Genomic DNA, 22843 nt, shown 5'->3' with positions numbered 1-22843 from the left:
TGAGTTTGCTAACACAGATCTGGTGGTTGCCACCAGGAGGTGCTGTGGGGACTGGTGACCCCTACTTTGTTGGGCTCCCACCACACCTGGAAGTGCTTCTGAACCACAGCATTGGGATACTGGAGATGCTTCCAGATGTCACATAAAGGAGCTGCCTGACACAACTCCAAGAGCCAGAGTCAGGTGGAGGAAGGCAAAGCTTGCTGGAGGAGCAGGAGAGGGTGAAAGAGAGAGAAGATGATAGTATTACAGAGCTGCAGTGCTTATTACTGTGACTTGTGGTTGAAGTGTGAGAAATTCTTGCTGTGAAGAGTTTCACACAAATAAAAAAAATACTCTTGTTGAGTGCTGAACTTGTGTTTAAGCCTTTGTGTTGGGAGTTTGGGGAGCTGCAGTGCCCCCTTGGGACTACAATGGTCATTTTGAAATCAGTGTTCCCTCTAAGAATTTGGTTTACATGAGTACAAATTTCTCTCCATGAGAAAAAAAAATTGAACAAAATTACATAACATTATGCAAAATAATTATTGATTCATATGTAATATTTTTTATTCTTTCCAAAATGCACTTGAAAATTTTTATTCAATTTATGCATATATACACGTTTACAATTTATTCATTAATTATTTCTTTCTTGAAGCTTAAGAGATATATTGTATGTTTTTCATGACTGGAGGTTTAAAACTTGCACAGGCAACTTAAATGCATATGTTTTGTTAATAGCATATTACATACAACTAGATCATTAAAAATAATTCAAAGGTTATTTAAAAGCATATTAGATTACAAAACTATACAGTATTGGCATCTGAATGGCTTAAGGAAGAGTTACCTACCTCATTACATCCTGAACAAAAATGAAACAGGCATCATCCTCTGCAAAATATCAAGTCAGTCCTGCACACCCACTTTGTTTTTTTAAAAGACTGCTAGAAAAACAAGGAATTCATTAATGATGGATTTTAGTATTTTCGAGTACAGCTGCTTGAGTATGCCCAATTTGAAGATAACAGAATAAAATTGAATAAATGAGTTCTAGTGAACATGTAATACTTTATTAATGCAAAGTGATTACTTGGTGCTTCATATAATAGATTTACTTATTAAAATGTAAAATTAGACCCTATTGTGTGCAGCCTGTTGTTCTTTGAAGAGGGGAATAATTGATGCAAAAATACATTAAAATGTATTTCTGCTAAAAAAGTTTATTTTAAAACTTAATTCAGGTTACAAACTATTATATGTTGGAAGAAAACATTGAACATGGTGTTTTAAGCATGCTGAAAGCTTACACAATTGCTGATAAGATTTTCATATGTTTTAAAAATGAAAGCTACAAACATGTGATAGGTATCAAAATCACACACCTCTTTTTAACAACACAAGAAAACAGAAAAAAAAAAAAATTAATACATATTTCACTTAAGTATAAATTTCTGAAGACACTATACAGTATATAGAAAATATTTATTTCTCATGAATGTCATGGTACAAAAATATAATGGATTAAATTCAAAGATTTCAAAATCTACCAAACATCTGTTTTTGTACAGCCAGTTATTTCAAAGGAGTCCTATTTTCATGTGGTTGTAAACAGCTGGTAATTAATTGACTTTTTATCCTAGACTTAAAATCCTTAGCTATGCCTAAACCCACTACACAGCCTAAATATTTGACTTCTGTCATTCAAAAGTAAAATTTTGCAGCATTGATCCATGGCCAAGACATGCTTTACATAACCCTTACAGTTATTAGAATAGACCATTGTGAGACCACATCAGTCTATGCACCAGACTTTGGAATGTTGCTGGAGCCTCATGGAAACCAAATGGTAGAAAGCTTTACAGTAATCCCTCGCTGTATCGCGCTTCGCCTTTCGCGGCTTCACTCTATCGCGGATTTTATATGTAAGCATATTTAAATATATATTGCGGATTTTTTGCTGGTTCGCAGATTTCTGCGGACAATGGATCTTTTAATTTCTTGTACATGCTTCCTCAGTTGGTTTGCCCAGTTGATTTCATACAAGGGACGCTATTGGCAGATGGCTGAGAAGCTACCCAACTTACTTTTCTCTCCCTCTCTCTTGCGCTGACTTTCTCTGATCCTGACGTGGGGGGATTGAGCAGGGGGGCTGTTCGCACACCTAGACAATACGGACGCTTGTCTAAAAATGCTGAAAGATTATCTTCACGTTGCTACCTTCTGTGCAGCTGCTTCGTGAAGCGACATGCTGCACGGTGCTTCGCATACTTAAAAGCACGAAGGGCACGTATTGATTTTCGATTGTTTGTTTTTCTCTGTCTCTCTCTATCTCTCTCTCTCTCTCTCTTTCTCTGCTCCTGACGGTGGGGGTGTGAGCTGCCGCCATCAACAGCTTTGTGCCGCGGTGCTTCGCATACTTAAAAGCCAAACAGCCCTATTGATTTGTTTGCTTTTCTCTATCTCTCTAACATTATCTGCTCCTGATGAGCACTCCTTTGAAGAGGAAGATATGTTTGCATTCTTTTAATTGTGAGACGGAACTGTCATCTCTGTCTTGTCATGGAGCACAGTTTAAACTTTTGAAAAAGAGACAAATGTTTGTTTGCAGTGTTTGAATAACATTCCTGTCTCTCTACAACCTCCTGTGTTTCTGCGCAAATCTGTGACCCAAGCATGACAATATAAAAATAACCATATAAACATATGGTTTCTACTTCGCGGATTTTCTTACTTCGCGGGTGGCTCTGGAACGCAACCCCCGCAGTGGAGGAGGGATTACTGTATTGCCAATGTTTACTGGGGTGCATTTTTGCCTTGGTGTAGTCCGTTATAGAAATTTACCAGTAACATTTGTTATATTGGTTAAACATTGTTGCCTTTCAGAGGCGCTCAAGGAGGTGTCTTCTCACGGCATGGGATAGGCATAAAGATAGAACACCTGACTTAGGCACCGAAAATCATTATAAACACTGCCACTGGGTTTTGGCACTAACTCAATAAGACTAGACTAGGGGCTAACACTTTCATCTATGACACCCAGTTCTAACAGTCTTTTAATCTCCAGCTTGACTTCCGCTTTCTTAGCCTCCGCAAGGTGGTACAAACATTTATAAACCACTATCCCCACCTCTATTACAATGTCATGCGCAATGTGCGAAGTAAGTCTGGATCTGGTATTGACAACACTGAAAGAATTGGCAACTCCATCTCATTCATTTTAAGGATTTTTAATTTGGGGCCAAAATTCAACAGTTATTTTTGCAAAGAACGAGATTCTGGCATTGGAGTTTCTTGGAGACTTTTTTGTGTTCCTTCCAAGGCTTCAACAAGTTCACAGGGTAAAGTGCTTCTTTGGAGCATTATTTAGGCTGAGCCATAAGGTTGTCAACCAATCCTCTGTACTCTTTAACCTCATATTGTCCCTGCCAGTGAGCTAGTAATTTGGAATGGAAGGTTGGAATTAACACCATGACCATATCACCCGACTGAAAAACATACAGGGTAAACCCTCAGTCATACAGATGGGACTGGGCTCTTTGTGCATGCTTGATAGGCTCCTTAACTAGGGTCCGTATCTTTGAGAAGCGTACTCGCAATTGGTTGATGTAGTCAACAATATTAACAGAACAGAGGATCTTGGCTTTTCAGCCCTATTTTACAACATCCAGGAGCCCGTAAAGGCTGTCTCCCACAAAGTAATTTAAAAGGGAAAAACTCCATGGAGGCCTTGGGCACCTTCCACAAAGCTGGTCCCAGTCTCTCCCATCCTCTCATACAACTTTTCTAAGCATCTGAGTGAGCATCTGATTAAAATGCTCCTCCCACACACCAGTCTGGAAGGATAAACAGGTGTCTTAAGGTGTTTTATTTTCAGTAACTTAGTAACCTGGCTGAACACAACAGAAGTGAAGGGTGTTCCTTGGTCTGTTAGAAATTCTTTATGGAATTCCAACCTGTGAAAAGACTCCCTCTAGTTCTCATGCAATGTTTTTCTATAAGCCTGACTCAAAGGGATGGATATTGGGTGGCACAATCCACGATCACCAGAATGTACTTGTGCGGTGTAACAGATGGATTGAGTGGATCTCAATCTCAAACTCGTAATCCTGGGCCACCTTAAATTCTTTCATACCTCTCCATTAGCGTCTTTTGTTTTGCAATATGTGTCAATCAGCACAAATAGCAAGCAGCCTGCTATCCCATCCCCACAACGACAGAGCTGACTCTGTCGCAAAATTCTCAGAGCTCAGGTCTCTTTATCTGGCTGTGAGGTGCCTAGAGTTGTACAGGGTAAATAATATATCGTTATTTGGAATACATACATTTCTTGTGTGTTCCGTTTCTACAACGATCTGTATAAGTGTAGGATGACAGGAACTGCTGAACACATAGCTAAAACAGAAACTTTTTCTATGTTATACTAATAATGACATGAAGTAAATAATGTGTGAATACTTTAGTTCAAATATCAAATAAACATGCACTTTTATTCAAGAATATAACCAGAGAAAAAAAAATCATTTGATTTTCATGTTGCTGGCAATGAGTTAAAACCTCAAGCTCAAATTCAATTGACAGGAAGTTGATATGTACTTTTGAATGGTGTACAGGTAAGCTCTGCTGCCTTATAACCTGAAGGTTCTGGGTTTGAGACCAGGAGTCCTGCGTTTTGAGTAGTGAGTTGCTATTATTATTACTATAATATAAAAAAAACATACATTTGATTTCAGTCTGTAACACCCGGTGTAAATTTTGGCTCCTTGTAAATGTTAGTGCTTGTTTTTTTATTATAGAGTTTTACTCTGTCGGTGACGTTCATGTGGTACATTAGAACATTAGAACAATCTAGATGAGAACAGGCCATTCAGCCCAACAAAGCTTGCCAGTCCTATCCACTTATTTCTTCCAAAAAAACATTGAGTTTTGAAAGTCAAAGAACTTGCCTCTCCCTCTCTGAGTTGATGGCATTTGTCTCCATTCTTTTCACAAGAGCAGCAATGACCACACTTGCTGCAGTGGTTGATGCCTGCTCAGAACTATTTGTTGTACTGCCAATCAAAGATGCGATGTCCTGTGACTGCTATCAGACTACCATGCAGCATTTGCGCTTTGACAACAAAGACATCCGTGTAGAATGTGTGAAAAATGACATATTTGCTGAGATCTCTGACATCTGGCAATGTTTTGTTGAAAACTGTGTTTTGAGTTACAACTCAGGGCAAAGACTTTCTGAGTCTGTGGTCATAAAATGTATTGAGCTGTTTCTAGACAAAAGCAGAACCGTAACAACAGACACAGCAATTTTGCTGGCTAATAGACGGCTGCACCGCGACACAGCTCTGCTTGCACAACTCATCCACCTTCGCCCACTGTATTCCCTGCATCCTCACCATTCCACTGACCTCCCTGTCATTCACACACATGTATTCTATCTTGTTCCTACTGACCTTCATTCCTCTGCTCTCTAGAACATATCTCCACCTCTCCAGCATCTCCTCAACCTGCTCCATAGTCTCACTACAGATCAGAATGTCATCAGCAAACATCATAGTCCAAGAGGACTCCTGTCTAATCTCATCTGTCAACCTATCCATCATCATTGCAAATAAGAAAGGGCTCAGAACTGATCCCTGATATAATCCCACCTCCACGTTGAATGCATTTGTCACTCCTACCACAAACCTCACCACTGTCACACTTCCCTCATACTTATCCTGTACAACTCTTAAGTCTGTACTTCTCTGCTACTCCCGACTTCCTCATATAATACCACAATTCCTCTTTGTCATATGCTTTCTCCAGATCCACAAAGACGCAATGCAACTCCTTCTGACCTTCTCTATACTTCTCCATCAATACCCTCAGAGCAAACATTGCATCTGTGGTGCTCTTTCCTGGCATGAAACCATATTGCTGCTCACTTCATCTCCTCCATTCTTAGTCTAGCTTCCATTACTCTTTCCTAAAACTTCATACTGTGGCTGATCAGTTTTATCCCCCTGTAGTTACTACAGCTCTGCACATCCCCCTACTCTTAAAAATTGGTATCAGTACACTTCTTTTACACTGCTCAGGCATCCTCTCACTTTCCAAGTTTCCATTAAACAATCTGGTTAAAAACTCCACTGCCGTCTCTCCTAAACTTCCACGCTTCCACAGGCATGTCATCTGGACCAATGGCCTTTCCATTTTTCATCCTCTTCATAGCTGTCCTTAGTTCCTCCTTGCTAATCTGTTGCACTTCCTGATTCACCATCGCCACATCATCCAACCTTCTCTCTCTCTCTCATTCTCTTCATTGATCAGACTCTCAAAGTACTCTTTCCATCTGCTCAACACACCCGCCTTGGTTGTGAGTATGTTTACATCTTTATCCTTTATTACTGTAACCTGCTGCACATCATTCCCAGCTTGGTCCCTCTGTCTAGCCAATCGGTGCAGGTCCTTTTCTTCCTCCTTTGTGTCCAACCTCTCATGCGACTCATTTAGCCTTTTCCACCTCCCTCTTCACCTTACACCTTATCTCCTTGTACTCTCATCTACTTTCTGCATCTCTCTGACTATCCCACTTCTTCTTTGCCATCCTCTTCCTCTGTATATTCTCCTGTACTTCCCCATTCCACCACCAGGTTTCCTTTTCCTCCTTCCTATGTCCAGATGTCATGCCAAGCACCCTTCTTGCTGTCACCCTTACCACTTCTACTGTAGTTGCCTATCTATCTGGTAAATCTTCACTGCCACCCAGTGCTTGTCTTACCTCCTCCCTTAACTCAACCTTGCAGTCTTCCTTTTTCAACTTCCACTATTTGATCCTTGACCGTGCCCTCACTCTCCTCCTCTTCTTGGTCTCCAACGTCATCCTACAGACCACCATCCTATGCTGCCTAATAATAAAGCACACACTTTGCAGTCTTCAGTCTCCTTCAGACCGACCCTCCTGCATAGGATATAATCTACCTGTGTGTATCTTCCTCCACTCTTGTACGTCACCCTATGTTCCTCCTTCTTCTTAAAATACATATTCACCACGGTCATGTCCATCCTTTTCACAAAATCCACTATCATCTAACCTTCTTCATTCCTCTCCTTGATACCATACGTACCCATCAACCTCCTCTTCTCCTCTGTTCCCTTCACCTTCACTTCACATGTCAATTGGAATCTGGTCCAATTACCGCTCTCTGTCCCTTGGGTACGCTGCCCATTACTTCATCCAACTCAGTCCAGAAATCTTCTTTATCATCCTTCACTCACCCATTCATCATCACACATTCAATTTCCAACTTCATAATCATCACTCTGTCTGACACTCTTTTTATTTCCAAAACACTCTTGATATATTGTTCCTTCAGAATAATCCCTACCCCATTTCTCTTCCTATCCACATCATGATAGAACAATTTGAATCCACCTCCGATCCATCTGGCCTTACTCCTCTTCCATCTAGTGTATTGTATGCAGAATAAATCAACCTTCCTTCTCTCCATCACATCAGCTAACTCTCTCCCCATACCAGTCGTACTGCCAGCATTCAAAGTTCCTACCCTCAGTTCTACTCTCTTTATCTACCTCCTCTCCTCCTGCTGCTGGGCATGTCCCCCCCCTTCCTCTTCCCCTTCTTCGGCCAACAATAGCCCAATTTCCACCAGCTATCTGTTGGTTAACAGTACTGGTGGCGGCCATTGTTAACCCAGGCCTCGAACAATCTGGTATGGAAATCTGTATTGTTGTCCGCATATTGATATGGAAAAATTTTACAGTGGATGCCCTTCCTGACGTAACTCTACCCACTTATCTGGGCATGAAGAAACACACTGGTTTGTGCATCCGCTGTGGCTGGGTTTACAACTGAGATGACTAATTTTGTTTACTTTTGCATTGCTTATGTAGCACCCCTTAGCTTTTACTGAGGGAATTGACCTGAGTTCAGTTTTGTTTTTTTTCCAAATAATAAATCTAAATATGACCTTCTTCTTATATTATTGTTCTCAGCACTATCTTTTAATAAATAAACCTGTGTTAATAATATAACACACTAAATGTAATAATCAACCCATACTCTATGCCAAAAAAATAAACTAATATTTTAACGCAGTTAATTCAACAATTTACTTTAAAATGAATTACACCCCTCGTTACTAAACCACATTTAATAAAACTTTAGCTACATGCTAAATCACTGTCCTCTTTTTCCCGTTATGCATAAGCAATTTATTATCAAAAACACACAAGAACCCAACTGTTCAGTTTAACTGCATGGACTATTATTTACATATAGGTATTGTAAGAGATGGGCGGTACCTCAACCTGGCCGGGACACCTTACTGTAGATATGTAAGGATAGGGAAGGCAGCTTCTTTAGAGCACTGCCTCCCCAAGACACTATAGATCCCCAGGATCTCAGTGGTGCCCCCGATTCCCACAGGGCAATATAGATAGATAGATAGATAGATAGATAGATAGATAGATAGATAGATAGATAGATAGATAGATAGATAGATAGATAGATAGATAGATAGATAGATAGATAGATAGATAGATAGATAGATAGATAGATACTTTATTAATCCCAATGGAAAATTCACATTCTTCAGCAGCAGCATACTGATACAATAAATAATATTAAAGAATAATAATGCAGGTGAAAAACAGACAATAACTATGTATAATGTTAAATGTTAATGTTTACCCCCCCGGATGGAATTAAACAGTCGCATAGTTTGGGGGAGGAACGATCTCCTCAATCTGTCAGTGGAGCAGGACAGTGACAGCAGTCTGTCGCTGAAGCTGCTCTTCTGTCTGGAGATGATACTATTAAGTGGATGCAGTGGATTCTCCATAATTGATAGGAGCCTGCTGAGCGCCCTTCGCTTTGCCACAGATGTTTAACTGTCCAGCTCCATGCCAACAATAGAGCTTGCCTTCCTCACCAGTTTGTCCAGACGTGAGATGTCTTTCCTCTTAATGCTGCCACCCCAGCACACCACTGCATAGAAGAGGGTGCTCGCCACAACTGTTTGATAGAACATCTGCAGCATCTTATTGCAGATGTTGAAGGACGCCAGCCTTCTAAGGTAGTATAGCCGGCTCTGTCCTTTCTTGCACAGTGCATCAGTATTGGCAGTCCAGTCTAATTTAATCATCCAGCTGCACTCCCAGATATTTATAGGTCTGCACCATCTGCACACAGTCACCTCTGATGATCACTGGGTCTATGAGGGGTCTGGGCCTCCTAAAATCCACCACCAGCTCTTTGGTTTTGCTGGTGTTCAGGTGTAGGTGGTTTAAGTCGCACCATTTAACAAAGTCATTGATTAGGTCCCTATACTCCTCCTCCAGCCCATTCCTGATGCAGCCCACGATAGCAGTGTCATCAGTGAACTTTTGCACATGGCAGGACTCCGAGTTGTATTGGAAGTCCGATGTATATAGGCTGAACAGGACCAAAGAAAGTACAGTCCCCTGTGGCGCTCCTGTGTTGCTGACCACAATGTCAGACGTGCAGTTCCCAAGACGCACATACTGAGGTCTGTCTTTAAGATAGTCCACGATCCATGCCACTAGGTATGAATCTAATCCCATCTCTGTCAGCTTGTCCCTAAGGAGCAGAGGTTGGATTGTGTTGAAGGCGCTAGAGAAGTCTAGAAACATAATTCTTACAGCACCACTGCCTCTGTCCAAGTGAGAGAGGGATCGGTGTAGCTCTTTATCTCAGCCCTGCTGGGTGCTGTGGGTGCTGCTGGGGGGTGCTGTGGAGGACTTATATGGGACAAGGTTTTCGCCTAAAAAAACAAACTCTTGGTGTTTTTAACTTGTGTCCTCAATGTCTGTGTGTTTGGGTTGAGGAGCAACAGTGGCCTCTAGTGTCCACAGTATATATATATCTCACATTCCATACAAAATCATAAATTAAGTTGATTTAAGTCCAGGAAAACATTTTAGTGTTTACCCTGAGTTCTTTCTCTGAAAGCATAAAGAAAAAAATAAAAAAGTAAAATCCCCTTATAAAACTTAAACCAGTGTTCTGTAGATTTGTGCTGCCTTGTTGAAATAAGTTAAACGTGCAAATATTTACACATTTAAAAGTGAAAACATCGAAATGAACATAAACGTTTTATGGTATTACTCACTATCAGCCAAAATTTCTTTTCTAAGATTGCACATACCAATCATGTTCAACTTACAATGACAACAATGCTGGACAAAAAAAAAAACAGAGATTAAAATGGGAAAGGCATTGGATTGAGGCATTAGCTACGTTTGCTCCTAATGGCTTAAATGATAAATAATAATTTTAGTTTTGTTTTAATTATTTTATTTTATTAATTTAGTTAAGAAACGTATTTAGTAAATGTTGTTTTAGAATAAATGTATACTGCGCATGCTCAGAAGCACATTTCAATAGGTTGTGTGGTTTGACAGGACGCCTGAAAAACAAATAATAAAAAGAAAAAAAATCATGTAAATAGTACAACACATAAACATTGGAAGCCTGGTACTTGTTTGCGATTGCAGTGTTGCTCAGCTCACCGGGTTGCGTTCTCACAGTCCATCCAACCACTAACACGTCCATGTATTCTCTCCCAACAGTTAAGTCTGTGCTAGAATCGGCTCTTTGTTAAATAAACTTCTACTTGAAGTTTAACATTGAAATAACCAAATTTCTCATAGTAGCAGCTCAAATATAGTTATCTTTTTGACAACTTCATACCGATACCTACATCATTGCTCCCTGCTTCTCTTTTTTGTCCTTTTTTTCTTTCTTCACCTCTGCCCTGTGCCGTCATTGGTTACCATCCAAACCAATAAAATAACAACATAAATACTGGCATTTACTTTTAAGTTTAGAACATTTTAAATATAATTACATAACAATTTCACAACATACTGTAGATAATAATCCAATTTTAATTATATCATGAACATTGTATTATTTCCTCGTAACTCAAGTTTTAAAGGGATACACTTTTTATGGTTGTGATTAATTTATCCCTGGTTGTCAGGATAGCTCAGTTCAAACTTAAGGTAACTACCTAAAGCAACTCAAATCCACTGTGGTGAAGGGCTGTAAATCTTTCACAATAAACTTAACAGCCCTGTGACATTCTGCTATTTGTACCTTTTCCTTATTGAGCGATAGAGAATCCAGTAGACCTGAGTGTCAGAATGCTGGTATCCACTGACAAAGCAGTGGCTGCTGTTTGACTGACGCTATCTGAACACAAGTTAAACCAATACTAACTTTGTATGTCCTAAGTGAATAGCTACAGACTTCATTTTATAGTGATAATGAGTGTTACCTTAACTTGACAATGACTAGGCTGTTACATTTTTAGTTTGCAAATTCCAGCACCATTGGAGCTGGGAAGCTGCAAGAAAGTGGCATCATATTTCAGCAGCCACTTTCTTGAAGCAGTCAAATACATTGCACTGCATTGATGTTTTAACTGCCAGTTTTAAACTGACTTATAAATATTATCTGGTCCTGGTGATTTATATTAAGTTGTATTTCTAAGTGTTTCATGAGGTTGCTTGTGTTACCACCTTTACATGAACTCCCTTTTCACATATATTACATTTAGTTACATTATCATTACATTTACTAAACAGAGCCCACATTTTTTAATGCTTTTCCCTGTCTGTTGTGATGATCACAGAGCACAGAACGTAAACACGCAGCTACACAACTAAAACACGAATGACTGATGTCTACAGCATCATCTACATCAGGGGATGGTTAGGAATTTAATAATGGCACTAATGTTAGAATGAATTAACATTACATAAATATCAATAGTGGCACCATTTTTCAAGGAGCCTACTGATATTTTGATACCAACCAGTCTGGAACCGGTACCAATTTAATACCAATTTTCGATACCCATTCCTACACATTATGCATGTTAAGCTGCATTATCACTCTTTTTTTTTAATAATGGATTCATATTTGCTATTTGGCATCCCTTTGGAATTTCCCCAGTGTGCAGCGACTTCCTAAAAATATGTATCAAAGGTTTATACTGTATACAGTATGTACTCACTAACTTTTTTAAGCACTTAAAGATAAATATTATCTGGTCCTGGTGATTGGTTTGATTTCAGCCTATTTAATCTGTGCAGTAAGTCTCCCTCTACAATTTCTAAATCCTTCAGTACCTCCTTACCACTGGGAGGTTATCCACTTCCTCACATGTGAAGACCTCAGAAAAATAGAAGTTTAGAGCATCTGCTATTTCACTGTCTGTGTATAGTTAGTTTAGTTTCCTGCTATTCCTGATACACTTCATCTCCTCCTTGACTGTTCTTTTACCACTAAAATAGAGAAAGAATTGCTTTGGGTCATCTTTTGCCTTATCTGGAACACTCCTCTCTAACTGCCTTTTATCTTCCCTAATATCCTTCTTAATTGTTGTCCTCATGCTCTCATATACAAATTATTTTTGTATGTTTATGTTTATATAAGACATAGGTTCTATTGAATATTCAGAACCTTTAAATTACAATAATTGTTATGATGCAATGAACATTTGAATACAGTATACTGTCAAATCAATGCATTGCATATACATATACAGTACATAGATCTATAGAGAAACAACTAGCATACTTTTACCAATGCATACTAACTTAAACTAAATCAAACTTAAACAAAGGCTTTTCATTTGTAAGTGTGCTTGACACAACCTTATTCAAAAACTGCCTTTAGAGGTCTGTCCCTCTCATGCTAATCCCATATTCTCTTATTTTCATAACAACAATAACAACAATAGTAGTAGTAGTAATATTAGTAGTAATAATAATTGAAGAATGTGTGATGTGGAAGTCAATAACCCTTCAATTTAATGTGCACTGTAAATGAGAACGGGCACCCTGGCCAGGAAGGAGAATGGTTTATTACCCAGATGGAAAGCCAGAGCAGAACAATGGATGGATTGGCTGCCTGGACAAAAAGATAAGTTGGTGTCCGACTGGTATAAAATAATGGAAGGACCATTAGAAGCCAAGAGTCGGGAGTTGTTCTGTCCACAATACGTGCACTAAAAATTCATTCATTGTATTCATTTTAATCCTTTAGTAACAATTTTTTTCATTTTCATGCTACAATAAATTTGCACATAAGTATGTGCAAGAATGTTCTATAATAAAATCATGTTTTGTCTAAAAAGATGCAATTTGTTGCCATGGCAGCAACCATTATCAATGCATAACATACATACAATACATAACATACATAATGATTCATAATTATGTGACAACTTTTTATGTGACAGTATTTTTGCTGTGAAGCAATGTGAAATAATATTTTCCCATCAGTGTTTGGGGACTAACTATAATAAAGGGCAAGGAGAATCATAACAGGTTTTAGGAAATGTTCTTGTGGAACAGAGTACATATAGATGGTTTACAGAATGTGCACACCAAAAAATCCCATGCAATCAGAGCTTTCCAGATCAGATATGGACCACTTTACACTATTTTACTTGTCTGACTCTTTATGCAACCAATACCTTATCTCTGCATTGAATAATCAAGATGAATGACAGTGGGGGGGTCAGCATGTGAATGGAATGAAAGCTAGGCAGCAGACTTAATAAACATTTGCAGTGACTGTCACCAGAAAATATATTTATAAATATATTAATGTGTTTTCAAGCAGAGAGTTTTCTGAAAGATTCTTGCTGATGGACATTGATAGACATTCCCATAAGTAATCAAACATCCCCCATGATCTTCTGAAATTGCCAAAGCTCTGCTTTCCATCTAACCCTCCATATCATGCTCTTACAAATCCTTGTCTCTCCTTGTCTCCAAGTTTATACACTCAGATAAAGTAGTGTTTCTCTTCACAAGCTGATGATTTTGCAGACATGCTGCACTGAAAAAAATATAAAGTTGTGATGTTTTTGGCAGTCTGATACTGTGGATACAATACAATACACTGCAGTTTATTTTTGTATAGCCCAAAATCACACAGGAAGTGCCGCAATGGGCTTTAACAGGCCCTGCCTCTTGACAGCCCCCCAGCCTTGACTCTCTAAGAAGACAAGGAAAAACTCCCAAAAAAACCTAGTAGGGAAAAATGGAAGAAACCTTGGGAAAGGCCGTTCAAAAAGAGACCCGTATCCAGGTAGGTTGGGTGTGCAGTGGGTGTCAAAAGAAGGGGGTCAATACAATACAATACACAGAACAGAACAAATCCTCAATAAAAAATAAAAAATAAAAAATTTTTTGAAGTACGGAGCAGAATTTAATAGTAGATGATATCACATAATAAGATTTGGGTAATTTTAGACTCCTGCAGACCTCATCCATCAAGCTGCCTCCCCCATTTGGCCATTCCATGGCTGAAACAGTGTTGGGCCAGCCAATCTGATGAAAGGACCACTCTCTCTCACGATTCCTGCGATCCTCCTTCAGGGATGACTTTACCTTAGGCAGGCAAAACAACTTGGCAGGTGGGCCGTGGCACCAAGTGCCACATTTGAGTACCGAGAAGAGAAACAGAATAGGTGAGGGTTAGTATCCAATTCTAACTATCATGTTACTTATGTTTTAGTGCTAATGACTAACAACAGGGATGCAGTCTGTACAGTTAATCAGCAGCTCTAGTCAAGATATGATAAACTGAAGTAGTGAGTTTTCAGCCGGGATTTAAAAGCTGAGACCGAAGGGGCGTCTCTTATAGTAGCAGGCAGACCATTCCACAGTTTAGGGGCCCTGTAACTAAAAGCTCGATCTCCCATTGTTATTTTATTAATCCTTGGAACCATAAGCTGACCAGCATCTTGAGATCTTGAGCATCATAATGTGCGCTCTGGTTTGTAAGTCATGATAAGTTCAGACAAGTAAGCCGGACCTTGGCCATTTAATGCTTTATATGTTAAAAGAAGGATTTTGAAATCTGCCCTAAACTTAACCGGGAGCCAGTGTAAGGATTTAAGAACTGGAGTGATGTGTTCGTATTTTCTTGTTCTTGTAATAATTTTTGCAGCCGCATTTTGGATTAACTGGAGGCTGTATAAAGAACAGTTTGAACATCCAGTGAACACCACATTACAGTAGTCAATCCTACTAGAGATAAATGCATGAATTAATTTCTCAGAATCCTGTTTATTTAGAAAGCGCCTTAATTTCCTAACATTTTTAAGATGGAAGAAACATGTTTTGGACAACTTTGTAATATGCGCTTTAAATGACATGCTAGAGTCAAAGATAACTCCTAGATTGCGGGCTGATTCAGTAAAATTAATTGGGATTCCAACTGAGTTAAATGATGACAAAATATTGTTATGATCAGCGTCATTCCCTCCAACAATTAACATCTCTGTTTTATCTGTATTTAAAGACAAGTAGTTCTCATTCATCCACTCCTTTAATTCACTAGCACAACTAATTAAAGACAATATCGGAGAACTTCATCTGATTTAAATGAAAGGTATAACTGGGTGTTATCTGTATACGAGTGAAAATTAACATTATGTTTCCTAATGATAGATCCCAGTGGAAGCATGTAAAGTGAAAATAGTAAAGGTCCCAGTACTGAGCCCTGCGTGACACCATATCTCACTTCTGTGTATAATGATGGAGTACTGTCAGCACATATTGGAATCGATTTGATAAATAAGAACTAAACCAAGCGAGCATGGTGCCTGTAAGCCCAATATCATTTTCAAGCCTGTGTAGTAAAATAGAATGGTCGATGGTGTCAAATGCTGCACTTAAGTCCAACAACATAATTACAGTGGAGTTTCCTTCATCAGAGGATATCAGAATGTCGTTTACAACCCGCGTTAGTGCCGTTTCTGTACTATGACCAGTGCGAAAACCAGACTGGAATTTCTCAAATAAATTGTAATGCGTAAGGTGTGACTAAAGCTGATTGGTGACTACTTTTTCTAGTATTTTAGAGAGAAACAGTAGATTTGAAATAGGCCTATAATTATTTAGTATGTGTGGGTCTAGGTCTGACTTTTTAAGTAATGGTTTAATGATTGACATTTTAAGTGTATCAAGTACTGTGCCATGCAATAATGAACTACTGATAATGTTTAGAATAGGCGCTGCAAGAACATTCATTGCACTTTTTACTAGTTTTGTTGGCACTGGATCTAGGGAACAAGTAGTGGGCTTCATTTTAGAAATTAAAGTTAAGACTTCCTGCTCAGTTACAGGATTAAAATTACTAAAGTGCTGAATGCAGTGTGAGACAGGGTCTTCTAAGCTTGTATTTGGTTTGTAGTGTGATGCAGAGATCTGGGATTTTGTATTTTTTATTTTCTCATTGAAGAAGTTCATAAAGTCTGTACTGCTAACATCTGTTGGTATTTTGCACTGTTGATCTGAATTTCCATTTGTTAATTTAGCCACTGTTCTAAACAGTACCTGTGGATTTTTATTATTGTTAACTATTAATGTAGAATAATATTCTGACCAAGCTTTAAAGAGGGCTTTTTTATATTTATTAACACTCTCTGTCCATGCAATTTGAAAGACATGTAGCTTTGTTGTTCTCCATCTGTGCTCCAGGTTTCGACACTCTAATTTAAGAGCTCGAGTGTTTTCATTAAACCAGAGAGAGTTTCTATGTGCTTTGATCACTTTTGTTTTAACGGGAGCCACTGTGTCCAGAGCATCTCTCAAGGTCACATTATAATGTGATGTTAGCTGATCTAAATTGTTTTCCACAATTGCACTCGACTTACTCAAAGTATCTATAAATTTTGAAGCAGAATTACAATCTAGGGCGGCACGGTGGCGCAGTGGGTAGCGCTGCTGCCTCGCAGTTGGGAGACCTGGGGACCCGGGTTTGCTTCCCGGGCCCTCCCTGCGTGGAGTTTGCATGTTCTCCCCGTGTCTGCGTGGGTTTCCTCCGGGCACTCCGGTTTCCTCCCACAACCCAAAGACATGCAGGTTAGGTGGATTGGCGATTCTAAATTGGCCCTAGTGTGTGCTTGGTGTGTGGGTGTGTTTGTGTGTGTCCTGCGGTGGGTTGGCACCCTGCCCGGGATTGGTTCGTGCCCTGTGTTGGCTGGGATTGGATCCAGCAGACCCCCGTGACCCTGTGTTTGGATTCAGCGGGTTGGAAAATGGATGGATGGATGGAATTACAATCTAGATGTTGCACTGTCTTTGTTTTAATCTGGGAGTGTGTTGACAAGGGCAGGACTAAATCAAATTAAGTAGTGATCGGAAATAACTTCATTTAATGGAGTGATATTTAAATTTTGAATTTCAACTTTGTAAGTGAAACTTTGTAAGGTGTGGATCACACCTGCCGGTCTGATTTGTTCCTGTCTTGTGTCCTATGCTTGCTGGGATAGGTTAAAGCCCCCAGCAACCCTACTCATGATTAAGCTGGCTTAGAAAAAGGTATAGTGTGGTATGGTAATTTTGCACATGAGGGAGTCACATTTAGAAAATATATCTGTACTTTCTCATATTGGACTTAAATCACCTGAAAAATTAATTTGAACAAACTGAGTCACTTTTAACTGCTATGTGAACATAGCCATAGAATATATTATAGAAGATGCAATAGGCGTCTCTGGGTTACTTACATCACTTCACAGCGTATGTTTTCATCTGTGATTTACATCATCATCATGATCATAATAATAATAATAGTTGTAGCTGCCAAAGTATAAGGCGAGATCAAGCATGGGTAAAATGCATGCTGAAAGAAATCTCTCAGTCCAAATGTACGTTTTAAAAATATTTAGTAAAAGTTAAAAGCAAATAATCCACACAAGAATAAAGAAAAAAGTAGTTACACACATAGAATAAAAGGCAAAAAAAAAGAAAAATGTATCTTCTCTAAATTTAGCTTTTCTTGAGAAACTTTAGTTATTTCTGTACTTAAAAGTTCTGTACTTCTTCTTCTTTACTTAAAGATTCTTAACTTCTTCTATACTTAAAGATTCTTAACTTCTTCTTCTGTATGCTTTAAACGTACGGCTCAACACTTAAATAAGTGCTGTTTTATGAGTTACTTTACACACTGAAAAGGCCCGTAGGCCCATAAGCACATGCACAGGCATGGTTTAAAACCATATTCCTTCTACACCTTACACATGGCAAGGCTGGTCACTAACTGAGAATAAGGTTTAGTCAGAGCAGATAGAAATAGCTAGAATATACCAATTTTACTCAATTTATGGGGGTTATAGGAATCTCCCATAGATTATGCTTTGTCATCTAGTAAAATATTTATGAATCTTATATAACTATGAAAATGCCCCTCCTCGAACCGCCACCTTATCGTGGTAGAGGGGTTTGCGTGTCCCAATGATCCTAGGAGCTCTGTTGTCCGGGGCTTTATGCCCCTGGTAGGGCCACCCAAGGCAAACTGGTCCTAGGTGAGGGATGAGACAAAGTGCGGTTCAACAGACCTCCTATGACGAATAAAAAATTTGGACGGCGTTTTCCCTCGCCCGGACGCGGGTCACCGGGGCCCCCCTCTGGAGCCAGGCCTGGAGGTGGGGCTCGATGGCGAGCGCCTGGTGGCCGGGCTTGCACCCATGGGGCTCGGCCGGGCACAGCCCGAAGAGGCAACGTGGGTCCCCCTTCCCATGGGCTCACCACCTATGGGAGGGGCCAAGGAGGTCGGGTGCAGTGTGAGTTGGGTGGTGGCCGAAGGCGGGGACCTTGGCGGTCCGATCCTCGGCTACAGAAGCTGGCTCTTGGGACGTGGAATGTCACCTCTCTGAAGGGGAAGGAGCCTGAGCTTGTGCATGAGGTTGAGAGGTTCCAGCTAGATATAGTCGGGCTCACCTCGACGCACAGCTTGGACTCTGGAACCAATCTCCTTGAGAGGGGCTGGACTCTCTACCACTCTGGAGTTGCCCCCGGTGAGAGGCGCAGAGCGGGTGTGGGTATACTTATTGCCCCCCGACTTGGAGCCTGTACATTGGGGTTTACCCCGGTAGACGAGAGGGTAGCCTCCCTCCGCCTTCGGGTGGGGGGATGGGTCCTAACTGTTGTTTGTGCGTATGCACCGAACAGCAGTTCGGAGTACCCACCCTTTTTGGAGTCCCTAGAGGGCATACCTTCTGGGGACTCCCTCGTACTGCTGGGGGACTTCAATGCTCACGTGGGCAATGACAGTGAGACCTGGAAGGGCGTGATTGGGAGGAATGGCCCCCCCGATCAGAACCCGAGTGGTGTTTTGTTATTGGACTTCTGTGCTCGTCACGGATTGTCCATAACAAACACCATGTTCAAGCATAGGGGTGTTCATATGTGCACTTGGCACCAGGACACCCTAGGCCTCAGTTCGATGATCGACTTTGTGGTCGTGTCGTTGGACTTGCGGCCACATGTCTTGGACACTTGGGTGAAGAGAGGGGCGGAGCTATCAACTGATCACCACCTGGTGGTGAGTTGGCTTCGATGGTGGGGGAGGATGCCGGTCAGGCCTGGTAGGCCCAAACGTGTTGTGAGGGTCTGCTGGGAACATCTGGCAGAGCCCCCTGTCAGAAGTAGCTTCAACTCCCACCTCCGGCAGAACTTCGACCATGTCCCGAGGGAGTTGGGGGACATTGAGTCCGAATGGGCCATGTTCCGTGCCTCTATTGTTGAGGCGGCTGACCGGAGCTGTGGCCGTAAGGTGGTTGGTGCCTGTCGTGGCGGCAATCCCCGAACCCGTTGGTGGACACCGGCGGTGAGGGATGCCGTCAAGCTGAAGAAGGAGTCCTACCGGTCCCTTTTGTCCTGTGGAACTCTGGAGGCAGCTAATAGGTACCGGCAGGCCAAGCGGAATGCAGCTTCGGTGGTTGCTGAGGCTAAAACTCGGGCATGGGAGGAGTTTGGGGAGGCCATGGAGAACGACTTTCGGATGGCTTCGAGGAGATTCTGGTCCACCGTCCGGCGTCTCAGGAGGGGGAAGCAGTGCTGTGTCAACACTGTATATGGTGGTGATGGTGCGCTGCTGACCTCGACTTGGGACGTTGTGGGTCGGTGGGGGGAGTACTTCGAAGACCTCCTCAATCCCAATAACATGCCTTCCAATGAGGAAGCGAAGCAGAGCCTGGGGACTCGGAGGTGGGCTTCCCCATCTCTGGGACTGAGGTCACCGAGGTGGTCAAAAAACTCCTTGGTGGCAGGGCCCCGGGGGTGGATGAGATACGCCCGGAGTTCCTCAAGGCTTTGGATGTTGTAGGGCTGTCTTGGTTGACACATCTCTACAACATCGCATGGACATCAGGGACAGTGCCTCTGGATTGGCAGACCGGGGTGGTGGTCCCCCTCTTTAAGAAGGGGGACCGGAGGGTGTGTTCCAACTACAGAGGGATCACACTCCTCAGCCTCCCTGGAAAAGTCTATTCGGGGGTTCTGGAGAGGAGGGTCCGTCGGATAGTCGAACCTCTGATTCAGGAGGAACAGTGTGGTTTTCGTCCTGGTCACGGAACAGTGGACCTATAAGCTTAGCACCCTTAGCAGAGTCCTGGAGGGTGCATGGGAGTTCGCCCAACCAGTCTACATGTGTTTTGTGAACCTGGAAAAGGCGTTCGACCGTGTTCCTCGGGGGATCCTGTGGGGGGTGCTCCGGGAGTATGGAGTACCGGACCCCCTGATAAGGGTGGTTCGGTCCCTGTACAACCGGTGTCAGAGCTTGGTCCGCATTGCCGGCAGTAAGTCGAACCCGTTTCCAGTGAGAGTTGGACTCCGCCAGGGCTGCCCTTTGTCACCGATTCTGTTCATAACTTTTATGGACAGAATTTCTAGGCGCAGCCAGGGTGTTGAGGGGGTCCGGTTTGGTGGACTCAGGATTGGGTCACTGCTTTTTGCAGATGATGTTGTCCTGTTTGCTTCATCAGGCCGTGATCTTCAGCTCTCTCTGGATCGGTTCGCAGCTGAGTGTGAAGCGGCTGGGATGGGAATCAGCACCTCCAAATCCGAGACCATGGTCCTCAGCCGGAGAAGGGTGGAGTGCCCTCTCAGGGTTGGGAGCGAGATCCTGCCTCAAGTGGAGGAGTTCAAGTATCTCGGGGTCTTGTTCACGAGTGAGGGAAGAATGGAGCGTGAGATCGACAGGCGGATCGGTGCGGCGTCCGCAGTGATGCGGGCTCTGCATCGGTCTGTCGTGGTGAAAAAGGAGCTGAGCCATAAGGCAAAGCTCTCAATTTACCGGTCGATCTATGTTCCTACCCTCACCTATGGTCATGAGCTATGGGTAGTGACCGAAAGAACGAGATCGCGAATACAAGCGGCTGAAATGAGTTTCCTCCGCAGGGTGTCTGGGCTCTCCCTTAAAGATAGGGTGAGAAGCTCAGTCATCCGGGAGGGGCTCAGAGTAGAGCTGCTGCTCCTCCGCATCGAGAGGAGTCAGATGAGGTGGCTTGGGCATCTGATCAGGATGCCTCCTGGACGCCTCCCTGGTGAGGTGTTCCGGGCACGTCCAACCGGGAGGAGGCCCCGGGGAAGACCCAGGACACGCTGGAGGGACTATGTCTCCCGGCTGGCCTGGGAACGCCTCGGGATTCTCCCGGAAGTGCTAGAAGAAGTGGCCGGGGAGAGGGAAGTCTGGGCATCTCTGCTCAAGCTGATGCCCCCGCGACCCGACCTCGGATAAGCGGAAGAGAATGGATGGATGGATATAACTATGAAAATGACTCTTACACATCTGGCCCCTAATTGTTTATGCTAGGGCAGAGATCAATTACTTTAACATTACTTAATAAGAGCCTTCACTACTTTACTTAACTTAAATCAAACTTAAGAAACTTAAAACTTAAATTCTACTATAAAAAACAAACAGAATTAAAATTAGGCATGCAAAAAGTAAAATTAATTATTTCAATCATTTGTTGCTTCCTGGAGCAGGCACAGTTTGTTCACAGATCTATCCAGTGTGCTGGTCTTGGTCTGCACGCAAACTCTTCTGACTGCCTCTTTTGCATCTGGCATTGTCTTGATGACTTGACCCATTACCCAGGAGTTGCAAGGTGTAGCATCTTGTAATTATGCCCACAATGTCAAATTTCTTTATGAACTTGTTGCATAATGAGTGTAGCAATATGTGAATTCTTCTGAATGATTGCAGGGTGTTTTGCCTCTTCTGGCATAGCAGATTTGTGGAGTCTTCCTCCAACTCACAATATTCCTTCTTGCAGGACTGGGTCCAGTTTGCTGATTTTACTACCTTTCTTTTCATGCTGATTTTTGTGCAAGGCTTTAACCTCCTCTGGGTAAGCTTGCAGTTGACTGAGGCGAATAAGTTTGTCTTCTGCTTTAATCAAGTCATTTAGAGACAGTGGCTTTAGTCTCATTGTTGATTTGTATTCCTTCATATGTTCTCTGATTAGTGTCTTTTGTCTTTCTGAGCTGTGTCCAGATTGACTGACTGTATATTGAATTGCCTTTCTCTCTTCTTTCAGACTCAGTAGCATTTCTTTGAACCTAAGGAACCATGCTACTGCTTTCTTTATATTGAACCATTCTGAATAATACTCTACAAGTCCTTTTACTGGTTCAATTTTTTCTTCTACACTTGCAAAATTTACTATACACCTTTTGATTTCTGGATCATCACTAGTAGACAGGTCTACTTCATCCAGTCTTTTAGGCCATTCGTGCTCTGGCTGTAGCAGGAAGTTTGGGCTTTGTATCCAAGTCTTACTTTTGATGAAGCTTTCTATTGTTAATCCTCTTGATGCCTGATCCGCAGAATTTTGTGCAGATGTGACATACCTCCATTGCGAGGGTTGTGTATGCTCTCTTATCACTGTGATTCTGTTGGCAACAAAAGTTTTGTAGCGTGCACTTTCATTTGCAATGTACCTTAGTACTGTGGTGCTCTCAGTCCAAAAGATTGACTCTTGTAGGGGAATCTGTAGTTCTTGTTTTAACATTTTGTCCA

The sequence above is a fragment of the Erpetoichthys calabaricus genome, chromosome 17 (assembly GCF_900747795.2).
Source record: "Erpetoichthys calabaricus chromosome 17, fErpCal1.3, whole genome shotgun sequence".
NCBI lineage: Eukaryota > Metazoa > Chordata > Cladistia > Polypteriformes > Polypteridae > Erpetoichthys > Erpetoichthys calabaricus.
This window is presented reverse-complemented; position numbering follows the sequence as displayed.